Genomic DNA, 14,013 nt, shown 5'->3' on the forward strand with positions numbered 1-14,013 from the left:
CCTCCATTTCCTCCAGTTCATGAATCACCCAACCCCTGGTGGCCTGAAGTACAGAAATTCAGGAAGAGCTTTACACTTTGTGCTGATCTGTACAAACTGAACATTGGCTTCTGTTAAATAACTAAGCACATCAACCCTTTCCTTAAAAGTAAAACAAAAGAAATCTAGGTGATAATCATTTGTGCCGTATATTTCAAACAATTGGTGATAGGTACACTGGCAGGACCCCAGGTAGAAGTAACCCTTTCCAGCGCACAAATGCAGCAACTGTCCACTGATTATCACACTTAATCATTCTCCTTGCACTGGAATCAATGACAGGGTGGTTAAAGGTCTATCTAGTTGGCCGTTCCTCCATTAATGAGTTTATAACAAAGCTGCCACCATAATGTTTTAGTGTTGCGTTCCCCTCCCTACACTTTTTATTTTATTTTATCGATTTCAATAAAAAGGGTAATTTGAAGACAGACTGGGGTGACATATTTGGGAAGATGATTGCACAACCGGGGGCAGGGGGAAAGTGGGCGCATAAAGGGCAAACACAGGGCACACAGAAGGAAAAATGAGGTTTGCAGCTCGTTTGTAATTTTTATGGAGCTTGTGTGTTTTGTAAGCTCAGCCCATAATAAGTAAAAGACATATTAAGGCCCAAGCACAGCCATATTTCCTGCAAAAGCAGAGTTGTGTGTCTGAACCAACTTTAATCAGTGAGCCAGTGTAGTGTAGGAATAGTGTGGGTGGCTTTTCTTAGTCAAGGGGTGGCTTTAAAAAATTTGACAAATTCGTTGAGAGGGCTGTCAATGGCTTCTAGCCCTGATGGCTACGCTCTGCAGTAAAGTTCCTGAATACCAGTTGTTGGAAGCCACAGGAGGGGAGAGAGCGCTTGTCCTCCGGTCCTGCTCACAGGTTTTCCACAGGCATCCAGGTGGCCACTGTGAAAAGAGGGTGCTGGATGAGATGGCCCACTGGCCTGATCCAGTGGGATCTTCTTATATTCTTATAAGGCTTACACTGAAATCTTGACACAGTTCTGAAGAGTGCCCTGGGCCTGTCACTGTCTCTTGGTCAAATCTCCTTTGTTGTGAAGACAAAGCAAAATAAACTCATGGATGCCTTGAACTTCTCAAGGGAGACAAGTATCACAACGATGTTTTAGAATGTTTTGCAATCTGGATGCAAACAAGGAATCAAGCTGATATGTGTCACCAAAAAGCCATTCCATCTGCACTCAAGTAATAAATTACAGTGGTACCTCGGGTTACAGACGCTTCAGGTTACAGACGCTTCAGGTTGCAGACTCCGCTAACCCAGAAATAGTACCTCAGGTTAAGAACTTTGCTTCAGGATGAGAACAGAAATCTCACAATGGCAGCGGGAGGCCCCATTAGCTAAAGTGGTACCTCAGGTTAAGAACAGTTTCAGGTTAAGAATGGACCTCCAGAACGAATTAAGTTCTTAACCTGAGGTACCACTGTACACAGAATGGGGAACCAGGCCAGAGTAAACAGCTTTATAGGACCAAATAATATTCCATTGGCCTCCCTGTGTCCCCTGAACTTTGCTTTGATAACTGCAGAACCACCCTCTGACCACTTTCAATGCTTGTTCTTCAATGTAAGGGAGAGCCAATCAGCAGCTCCTTTCCCTGGCAACCCACCATGATGGTCTAAGGGGTAATGTGCCTTGTTTCTCCCTGGTAGAGAGTTCACTGTGTTCTCCTGAACTCACTTCTCCTGTTACTGACTATTCACAAATTTGATTTTGATTTTTGGTATCTTTTTGCCATTAGGCATCTTGAAAACTCTTCCTTCTCTGTGTACAAAAGATTTACTCAGAGCAGGTGCCCGGCAAATATTGCTGGACTCCAACTCCCATCATCCTTGACCATTGGCCATGCTGGCTGGTGCTGATTGGAGTTGTAGTCTAACAATATATGGAGGGCACCACACTGGTTACACATGCCACAGAGCAACGGTTCCCAAACTTATTTGGCCTACCGCCTCCTTTTCAGAGAAAAATCACTCCTGGAAATCTATATTCTGTCAACTGACTTGACCATTGATCAGTTATAACTTGCATTTTGTGTGTTTTTGGAAAATAAAGTAAGTCCTAGGATTTGCCAATCAGAAGGTCGGCAGTTCGAATCCCCACGACGGGGTGAGCTCCCGTTGCTCGGTCCCTGCTCCTGCCAACCTAGGAGTTCGAAAGCACATCAAAGTGCAAGTAGATAAAGAGGTACCGCTCTGGCGGGAAGGTAAACGGCGTTTCCGTGTGCTGCTCTGGTTCACCAGAAGCGGCTTAGTCATGCTGGCCACATGACCCAGAAGCTGTACGCAGGCTCCCTCGGCCAATAAAGTGAGATGAGCGCCGCAACCCCAGAGTCGGCCACGACTGAACCTAATGGTCAGGGGTCTCTTTAACTTTACCTTTACAGTGGTACTTCAGGATGCAAACGGGATCCGTTCCAGAGCCCCGTTCGCACCCCGAAGCGAACATAAGTTGTGTCCGCGTGTGTGCAGGTCATGTTTTGGCACTTCTGCGCATGCGCGTGACATCATTTTAATGGTCTGCGCATGCACGCGCGGCGAAACCCGGAAGTAACACGCTCCGTTACTTCCGGGTTGCTGCAAAGAACAACCCGAAAATGCTTAACCCGAAGCGTATTCATCCCGAGGTATGACTGTACTGGTAAAAAAAGTGTGGCACTTACCATAACAACTTCATGGTGAGTACTGCCACCTTTTTTTCTAGAAGCAAAACACTGATCACTATGACTTTAACTCTATGTTACATCAGTAAACGTTATTACACAACAGATGAAACATGTACAAATGGTTTTTCAAAACTGGATGAGAAGGTGTACTAGGCTCCAGGATTAAAAACCCACGGGGTAGACCGGAATGAAGCCTGTCGGCTCAGTCCAATCCAACCCAGGGCAGGGCAGGGCAGGGCAGGGCCAGCGCCAGCGCCGCAGCCCGCCTGCCAATAGCCAAATAAGCAGACAAGCTGCAATCCACTTCCTGGGCCTAGGTGAAGCTGAAACCCCATGCCTCCAGCCCGACCGCTGGGTCCAGGGGAGGCGTTGTTGCTGTCCCACAGCAGCGCCCAGTCTGGCAGTAAGCATCATTACAGAACAGATGTAACATGTATGAATGGTTTTTCAAATTTTTATTCTCTTCTTTATGCTTCCACCACCCCTTATTTATATTCAATGCCCCCCAATTGCACCCAAGGCAACTGCTGTCCCCCTGGATTGCTCTAGCATCCCCCGGGGGTGGTATCACCCACTTTGGGAAACATTGGCATAGAAGAAAAGGCAAGGCAAGTGTTATTTTAATTCCACAATGCTGCTCTATTTTTTATTGAAAAAATAAAACATATTGATGCAAGAGTAGATATTTAAAATACAGAGCTTGGGAAAGTATTCTTGTCAGACATTGTGGTATGTGGCTCCTGGCCATTTGAGATTGTATCCTGAGCTCCTTAAAGTATTCTGGGCTTTTGGAAATACTAGCCTAAGCAGTTCTGAGTAATATTTCGGGAAAGTATTATATTGGCTTTAGCTACTATAAGTCTAGAATTAGTAACAAAACTCCAGTCAAGTACCTGATGAAAACAAGGCATTCTTAAAAGATGGGGGTATGTTTAAAAGCAACACACCCTGGGGCTATATGAAAGATCCCCTGATTTCAAAAGATGGGATTAGGAAGAAATGCCATTTTTTTCAAGAGCCTCTCCGTTGAAAAAGAAAAGAAAAATAAAGCAAATGTTAAGAAGCTTGACAATCAAAGCCCACCATTTTACGATTATTTTCAGATTTTGTTAATTAATTGATAAGCCATACACAGGGCACAATCCATTCAATGTTAAGAGTTCTTAAGTGCCCTTGATATGCTTCTGAATGTCAGTTGCTGGGAACTGCAGGAGAGGAGAGTGCTGTTGTGCTCATAACATGCTTAAGGGCTTTCCATAGGTTCCCTGTTATGAAGGGGGTGAAGACTGGGCTGTAGTGTGTAGGGAGAAAAGGCAAGAAGGCTAAAAACCCAACCCAACACTGCCACGTGAAAAAATCAAGGCAGCCCTAAAGACCAGAGGGAGGGATTGGAGAGAGGACGACATCACAAGTGCTGTCCAATCAGCAATGCTCACAGCGGGCTTTTGATGCAAAGTCATGTAGCTTTTTCTTCTCTTCTCTTCGCTTAACTCTGAAGAGGAAAATATGCATTTGTGTTAAGTGTTCCTGCAGGCTTCTCATAGCTATCTGGTTGGGCACTGTGAAAACAGGATGCTGGTCTATATGGGCTATGGGCCTGATTCAGCAGAGCTCTTCTTGTGTTGATTCCAGTGGGAGAATTATTGGCGTTGAAATGGTGACTTAAATAAAAAGTATTTAATTTGGCTGTATTCTACCCATGCTGCCTTTTGAGAGAAAACATGCCTAAGGTGATGAATGCCACCAACATCACAATTAAGTAGCCTTAAAAACATGGAATAATTAGTTGAAAACAATAAGTAATATTATTAATGACTAACTACAAGGCCACTAATTACCAATGAAGTGCTTTGACAAGGGATGTTGGGAGTATTCTGAGAAAAGCAGAAATGGGAACAGAAATTGACAATGTTTGCTTAGTCTTCCCATGTCCAGAATGAAAATTGATGCATTTAATACAATCAGCATTTGTTGCTGGTGTTTCTTTCAGCCTACAAATGATACATAATTGATTATGTTTTCCCCTATTTGCATTGCATTGCATTCTGATTCCTTTGCACTGAAATGAATGGGGTGTAATAATGGAATGGAATAATGTAATGTAATGTGATATGTAAATTAATTATGTAAGTTATGTAATTTCACCATAAAGTAGCTTTGGGCAGTAGATGCAGTGGAATGGAAACAGAGCTGCATGCAACAAATACAAGGTGGAATAAGAGAGGCCTCTTTACATCCTTAGCTTTGACTACTGACTGCTGAATAGAAGGAAAGCGCACTCTGGTCACTGCAATGAGCCAGGAAGTCAAGGGCTCCTGGAAGTTTATATCCTTTGCCTCTAAAGGAGAGCATAATTGTGAAGGGAGACCAGTCTGGCCCATCCATCAGCCAAAGAAAGATGGCCCACCTCTGTAGTCCCTGAGTAACTGGCAGTTGGAGCTTTCCAACAGCTGTCCCTTCTGACATAGAAGGGTAAACAAGCTCCCTACATCTGCTCTGTCTTTGCTGGTCCATGACAGATCATTCATCTTTGTTTAAAAATAAAATGGGGGGGGGGGGAATCACTGTGGCCTGCAAGACCATGGGTTATCTCCCACTAAGCTATACTTCAAGTAAACCCGTTGAAATTAATGTTTTGTAATTAAATTTGGCCCGTTGATGTCCAATTAATAAGGTCTACTCAGAGTAGAACTTTGTTGGATCCGTCAGACCCATTGAAATTAATGGATCAAAATTAGTTGAATGACACTGCTCTATTCTAACATCAAAATGGCTACAAGAAGTCCATATCCACACATGAAGGACCACTTGTATTCATCATTTATCTACCCGAAAATGAAGATCTTCAGTGAAGGGCCTGCTGTAGGAGCCTCCATCATCTGAAAAATAGGGCCTTTTCAGTGGTGGTACCCTGGTTGTGGAATGCTATCCACAGTGAATATTAGAATCATAGAATGGTAGAATTCTCCTTTCAACACCAGGCAAATGCCATTTTAATTTCCCCAAACTGTTTTTATGGTTATACTACTTTTAGCTCACTATATTTGTCATATTACCATGTTATTTATTTTATTATTGTTATTAACTGCCCTGGGAATATAACACAACGACCATGCATTGCTATCCAACTGAGTTACAATCGGAGCAGACCCATTTAAAGCAGTGGAAATGTCTGGTTTTGGTCCATTACTTCTTGGTGGGTCTATTCTCAGTAGAACTTAGTTGGATACAACAACCTCAACAGAGCTATTGAAATTAATGAACCGCATTTGGTCACGTCCATTCATTTCCAATGGGTCTACTTTGAGGATGACTAACACTGGATGCAAACCCAGCTTTTTAAATAAAGTTACCCTAAGAAACAAACAAACAAATAGGCCGTTTTGATGTGCTTTTGCATGGAGAATGCATGGTTCATTTTTTTTTTTTTAAAAAATGAAATCTGTTTAAAGCTGCCAACTCACTGTACTTTAAGATAGAAAGAGGGGGAGAGAAAGAGAAAACACCACACACCCACACAACGAAAGCTTTGTGGCTGATGTATGTACTTGGCAAGCTATGAAGAAAGGGGGAGAGGGAAACAGACAGTGGTGCTTCTTTTTAAATGAGCGCTCAGCCAAGCAGAGATCAGGGCAGAGTTCACATTATCGGCTGGTGTACCTCACCTGGGGGCTGGGTTATTGATAACTCTGTCATCCCTCCTAATATTGGAGGGGTAATAGCACTCACTGATTAGCCCACTCTCGAGCTATTAACAGCATTTCTTATCCCTTTTATAAGAGGTTCTTAGTCAGCGGAGGGAACAAAGGCGGCCTTCAGCACGGCGAAGCCTAAATTGCGGCCGAGTATTCGAAGGGCCTGAAAGGCACAACTGTTACACTTGCAGGAGCCTTCCAAGGCGGAGAGAGGAGAAATGTCAAAGGTTACTTGCCGGTGTTATCTGAAATGAGTGGGGTGCAGGTCCCTCCCTGCGATGACAGAAGGTTGCGGAGAAATTACAGAAAATTGCCTGTTTTGTCAACATTTTCTCGGGAGGTTGAGAGGAGAAAGAAGGGCATCTAGTTTCAGGGAGTTAAAGGGGCTCAGTCATCCAGGAATTGGCTGACAAACACTCTATTATTTCGGCTATGTAAAAAAGTGATATTTTATATCATTTCTTTGAGCGATTGTTAAGTGACTGGAGAGAGCGACTTTGACGTACAAGATAATTCCGGTAATATTTCCAGTTTCAAGGCAGACCATCCCCTCCTTAGCTCTGTTTTATCCAAAACTGAATTCCCCATTTGCTCTCCTGCACCCACCCCCTTTCTGCAAGCTGGACATGTAGAAGTCTGTGTGAAAGAAGCAGGGGCACCGATGGTGAAGGAACAACTTGTCTGTTCCAGAGTTAAAGTGAAAAGCAAATATGGATGCATAAAAGCTCTGGTGAGAGCCATGTTTTAAAATAAATGAGAGTAATGGTCAAGCTTAAAGATGCAATAAGGACTAGGTTTGCACAAGGAAGGTTTGAGATGGGTATGGGCAAGGTTTTTATCTTAATTTACGACCACTGACATACAGTGGTACCTCTGGTTGCAAACGGGATCCGTTCCGGAGGCCTGTTTCCAACATGAAAGGAACGCAACCCGCAGCAACGCACAGGTGGGTTGCGATTCAGCGCTTCTGTGCATGCACATGATGTCATTTTGTGCATCTGTGCATGTGCAAGCGGCGAAACCCGGAAGTAACCCTTTCCAGTACTTCTGGGTCATCACGGGACACAACCTGAAAAAATGTAACATGAAGCAAAGGTAACATGAGGTATGACTGTATTTGCTTATCACTTTCTGATTTTCGTTTGAATGATATGCTTTCAGCAACTCTGGTGCATGCTTAATGTGTCATGCTTAAGGACATCATTTGGGCCCTGAAATCTCAAGGTGTGGGATTCCCCTGACCTGCAGCCCTACTGAGAACTAAACATACACAGATTGAATGTAAAATCCATTTTACCAAATAACAGAGCTACAATTTTCAGAGTGGTTAAGCAATCAATCCCACTTCACTGGGAACTTGGGGAATTGTACCTCTTGGAGGAGAATGGGGATCTCTCACACCTTTTGACTCCCTTAAAAAACTAGAAGTTCCCAGAATTCTTCAGGGGAATCTATGGCTCTTTAAAGTGGTGTCATGGCACTTTAAATGTAATGTGTGGATGTGGCCTCAATCTGATTGTGCAGTGATTTGTTGCAGAAATAGTGGCGTTTGGCTTTGCTACCTTTTGCCATCTCAGTGAAGCACCTTGTTTTAGGAAAGAAAGAAAGAAAGAAAGAAAGAAAGAAAGAAAGAAAGGAAGAAAGAAGTTGTCTTGGGCGATTGAAAATGGGACATTTTTCCCTTTGGAGAAAGGCAGCCTTTTTAAAGCCAAACATTCAAAGGGAGCTGACTATTACGACTCATTTAGAACAGTGGTGATTTGTGTATGACGGGATGTCAGTCTGACATGTTCGGAAATGTGATACCGCCATACATGTGATCTCTGGGCTCATTTCATTTGCTGACTAGGCAACTCACCTTGTGACCTCCGCAGTAACATAACTTGGCTCTTTCCAAGCACCAGATGTCAGTTTCATTAGCCTGAACCAGGCTATTTTGCCATGTATTAAAGTTCTGAGTTACACAAAATTGCTCTTCAAAAAAATATTTTTAAAAAAAATAGAGAGAGAGAGAACCTTTCCAACAATACCTTACAATCACCTAATCCTTTAAGTTTGTCAATATTGGCATTCTCTTCCAAATTCACCTTGGCTGCCGTTATCAGACATCTTAGATTTAGGAATTTCCCTCTGCAAGGGAATGCTTTTTCTTTCTTACAATTTTGTTTCAATATGTTGATTTAAAGGAGGGATTTTTTTTTTTTACTGCTCTGTGTTAATATAATATGCTTCTCACAAATCATCTCCATTGTCACTAAGGATAAGAGACCTCATCCCATAAGGGACACATTCTTATCACATTTTTAAAGCATCATGGCACCACTTTAAACAGTCATAGCTTCCCCCAAATAATTCTGGGAGCTGTAGAGGAAGGAGGATGAGGATAAAACTAGAATACGTTGGCACTGCCTGTCCTTTGTTCTGGCTCTGATTGACTCTAGATCTGCCTGTCACTGGCTTCCTGCCTTCTGCCCTACCAGTTCCAATGGGCACCAGCTACCACTGCTTCCAGCAGCTGCCTGTGGCTCACTACTAACAGACAGTGGTTCTTGGTGTGCAGTTAGGGATGTTACAGATACATAAACACGTTCCTACTAACCTCTGTGAAGTGTTGGAGAGGACACGTGCACACACGGACACACAAACACACAAAGAATTCTATGCTTATCTGTTTTGGTATGGCACCCAGTACTTTTTCTCTAAAAAATGTTTAGGAGTACTCTCATTTTCCTACTCATATTGAAATACTGCCCCTCAATGAGGCAAAACTTAGATTCACAAAATGTTTAGGGGTATGCATCCCCCCACGTCCCCCCAGAAAAAAAGCACTAATAGCACCCCTATTCCTTCCTTAGTTGTGTTTCCAGGAGCCTAATGATATGCATTCTCCAGTTGCTTAACATAACTAATGTGTCATTCATTTGTCAGATCAATGTGTTGGCCCAGCCTTCATCTTGCTGTATCCTGCAATAAGATTCCTGTTGCAAGTCACAGCGTTTTTCAACCTTCTGATGCATGATAGTGAGATGCTTCGATAAACTGAAAAACGCTGCAGGGTGTCCTCTTTAGGAATCACCATTTCTCATGTGCCTTGAAAGACTTCTGGCTGCCTGGAGTTTCCTGCAAGGCAATGATCAAAGGGGGAAAATTGCACATTCGTGCTATGATGAAATTAGATTCCGGAAGACCCCACCGGCATCAGTAGTATTGTGGTTGTGCACCAAGATATTGTACGTGGAAGGTTGTCTGTGTGAGGTAAATGGGTGATAATGGCTGGATTTCTGCTCATGGTTGATCAGCTCCATCTTTTCTAAGACACCCCCCCCCACACACACCATAAACCCCATACGTGCAAGCAGGGATATATGTGGTGCTTCCCTTGTGCTTAACATGGAAGCTGTGGTTCATGCAGAATGCCACAACTAGGGCTTAATTCACACAGCAGCTTATTCCTTTATTTCAGGGGTAGGCAACCTAAGGTCCATGGGCCACAAGCAGCCCACGGCCGTTGTTTAATTGGCCCACGAGCTGCCCCCGAACCGAGCTGCCCGCTCGACGAGTCCCTGCACGCTGTGCTAAACCAGTGCAGTGCCTAAACTTGCTTCCGTGATGCCGGAAATCGCGTCTGCACAGACACAGATGCCAGAAATCGCAGGCAGGCGCACTTATTCGTGTGTGCAATCCAGCCCACAGAGGGATCTCTGCCGGAGTGAACCGGCTCAGGTGAGGTAAACCTTGCCAACCCCTGCTTTATTTTATTTTATTTTATTTTATTTTTAAGTTTTCAGCTTTACAATTACATCATTTTCCATTCTTATACAGTAGATCTTTTAGACTTCCCACCCAGCATTCCATGTCAATTCTTTACACATCTAGCTTAGCTGCATATACATTTTAGAAGTGTGATACAGACGGTATCACACTTCTAAAAGATAAAGAAGCTATTGCACTGAACTGGAAAGAACATTACCATTTCCTTAACCACAACTCCACTGTAGCTGCTGAGGTCCTCTCACAAATTCCGCAAAAACAAGTTAGAGATTAGCTTGCAATATCTCCAAATCTGAGAGAGTTGTGTACAGCTATTAACCAAATGAAAAACAACAATGCCAGTGGACCTGATGGGATACCTGCCGAAATCTTCAAAGTGGGCAGAACTGAACTTACAGAACAACTTCACAAGCTCTTGGAAAAATCTGGGAAAGAGAAGAAATCCCAGCAGACTTTAGAGACGCCAAAATTATCAATCTCTTTAAAAAAGGTGACAGAACTGATTGTGGAAACTATTGAGGCATCTCTCTATTAGCTGTGGCCGGCAAAATTCTTTAAAGGATCTTAGCAAACCGTCCCGTAACAATATCCGAGGTGACCCTTCCTGAATCCCAAAATGGTTTTCGGCCTTCTAGGGGGACATGATTTTCACTGCTCGACAGCTTCAAGAAAAATGCAGAGAGCAAAACCAACCCCTGTATATGGCATTTGTTGACCTGGCTAAGGCTTTCGACACTGTAAATCGTAATGCCCTATGGACTGTCCTTCTGAAAATTGGCTGCCCAGATAAATGATAATATGACAGCAACAATCGCAGATAACATTGGCTCTCAAAGTGAACCATTCACAGTGGGATCAGGTATTAAACAGGGTTGTGTTATTGCCCCAACTCTACTCATTGTTTTCATTGCCATGATCCTACACTTTGTCGAAGGGAAACTCCCCACTGGAGTAGAAATCATATACAGCGGTACCTCAGGTTAAGTACTTAATTCATTCTGGAGGTCCGTTCTTAACCTGAAACTGTTCTTAACCTGAAGCACCAGTTTAGCTAATGGGGCCTCCTGCTGCCGCCGGGCCGCCAGAGCACTTCTGGAGCATTTCTGAGCATTTCTGTTCTCATCCTGAAGCAAAGTTCTTAACCTGAAGCAATATTTCTGGGTTAGCAGAGTATGTAACCTGAAGCGTATGTAACCTGAAGCGTATGTAACCTTAGGTACCACTGTACAAAATAACCCCTCTGCAGCGCCACAAATCCAACTCAATGGCGTAACGTTGGAAAATGTTGATCACTTCTCCTACCTAGTCAGTTATCTTTCCACAAGGGCCAACATTGATGCCGAAATCCAGCATCGCCTGAGCTCTGCGAGTGCAGCTTTCTCCCGATTGAAGTGCAGAATGTTTGAGGACCGGGGCATTCGCAGGGAAACCAAAATGCTTGTTTACAAAGCTATTGTACTGCCAACCTTACTATATGCTTGTGAAACATGGACCACTTATAAACGCCATATCCAACTCCTTGAAAGATTCCATCAACGGTGTCTCTGAAAATTTTTACAAATCACTTGAGAAGACAGGTGAACTAATATCAGTGTACTGGAAGACGCAAAGATCACCAGTGTTGAAGCAATGATTCTTCAACATCAACTTTGTTGGACTGGTCATGTTGTGTGGATGACTGATAATCGTCTTCCAAAGCAACTACTCTATTCTGAACTTAAAAATGGAAAGCTTAATGCTGGTGGTCAACAAAAGAAGTTTAAAGACTGTCTCAAGGCAAATCTAAAATAATGTAGTATGAACACTGACAACTGGGAAACACTGGCTTGCGAGCGCTCCGGTTGGTAAACAGCCTTTACCAATGGTGCCATGGGCTTTGAAGACACTCAAACTCAGGATGCAAGGGAGAAACGTGCTAGGAGGAAGGCATGCTTGGCAAATCCACACCGTGATCAACTCCCGCCCAGAAACCAATGTCCCCACTGTGGAAGGATGTGTGGATTCAGAATTGGCCTCCATAGTCATTTACGGACTCATTGTTAAAACCGTGTTTATGGAAGACAATCTTACTCGGCTACGCCAACGAAGAAGAAAACATGAGTTCCTTCAGCTTATTTTCTACATTCTAATAACCCTTTTATATTGTCAACTGTTGGTCACAAGGTATCCCGTGCCTGGAATTTATATTTAAGATCAAATTTTTGTAAGCATTCCTCTAAATACTCCCACTCACTCCTCGTCTGTTTGTCATCTTGGTTTTCTTATTTAAGATGTCATACTTGCAAGCTCTGCATATTCAGTGTATTTATTTAACTATTGTTCTTTTCCTGAGGTCTCTCTTTGTTTCCAATATCTCACCTATACTGTTATTGCCACTGTCATTGCATATAAAAATAGGTTGTGGCCTTTTTTTGGTAACCCATTCCCAAGTACAGTATACCTAGAAGGAATGCTTCTGGTTTCTTGGGCAATGTGAATTTAACGATTTTTAAAAAATTGTTATACACTATTTCCCAAAAATCCTTTGCCCGGTTGCATTTCCACCATAAATGAATAAATGTACCATCTACTTCTAGGCATTTCCAACAAACTTTTAGCTTATTTTGTACATTTTGGCCAGTCTAACCATTGTCAAATACCATATATATTGCTTTTTTTTTTTTTTTGGCATCTTTTATCTTATTTGATGCAGAAAAGTAGTCAAGGCTAATTGATGAAGAAGAGAGAACAGTGCAGCCTGTTTTCAGGAAGACGGCAGGTGACTGCACCATTTTGCAGTCCAATCCTCTTTTTTAAAGTCCCAAATGTTGCAACCACTGCATAAGCTTTGTGCAAAAGCAAACCAGGATGGAGGCTCAGTAAAGAGGCTATCTTCCAGGCATTTGGGGACTTTTCAGTTAGGAGAATAGGCAAGTAAGAGGTGACATTATAGAAGTTAATAAAGATAAATTATGAGAGGCATGGAGAAAGTGTAGAATAACCAGCCTCATATCACCAGGCACATGCAGTGTAGTTTAGGAGCTTTTACCACTTTGTAACTAAGCTACATTTTACTACCTGTGCTACCTTTCTGACTGATGTATGGAAAAGCACATGAATCTGACCTTTGGAGAGTTTGCAAGTAAATCATTTTAACTTACCAAACGTGGACTTTTTCCTATGCTGGGGGGAGAGGGAAACTTTGGAATGAACTTTTAAAGGGGAGAATTTTGGAATTCACTTGCAAAGTCATATTGTAAAGACTTCATAGCCCATATTTCCACACTTTATTTTCATGCATATTTTGTGATTATAAATATCTGTTGAGGTTCTATCGCCAAAATGTACTTGCCTCACGCTTGGATTTTGGCTCCAGGAAATTCTTCACCTTTTTTTGAACTAACATAAATTGGAAAGAGAGAGAGGTTTTTCTCCCTCTCTCGTAACACTAGAACTCATGGACATTCAGTGAAGCTGAATGTTGGAAGATTCAGGGCAGCTAATAAAATGACTTTTTCATGCAGCACATAGTTAAACCATGGACTTCTCTTCCCCTGGAGGCAGTTACGGCTACCAACTTGGATGACTTGAACCAGGGTCGGCAACCTAAGGCCCATGGGCCAGAAGCGGCCCATGGAGGCCGTTTATCGGCCCACGAGCCGCCCCTGAACCGAGCCACCCACTCGACGAGTCCCCACGCGCTGCGCTAAACCGACGCAGCGCGGCACGGTGACTTTCTTCCGTGGCTCTGGAAAACACTTCTGCACATGCCAAAATGCCAGAAATCGTTTCTGTGCATGTCCACAGGGCTGGAAATAGCTTCTGCGCATGCCCAGACGCTGAAAATCGCTTCTG

The sequence above is a fragment of the Podarcis muralis genome, chromosome Z, assembly GCF_964188315.1.
Source record: "Podarcis muralis chromosome Z, rPodMur119.hap1.1, whole genome shotgun sequence".
Taxonomy (NCBI): Eukaryota; Metazoa; Chordata; class Lepidosauria; order Squamata; family Lacertidae; genus Podarcis; species Podarcis muralis.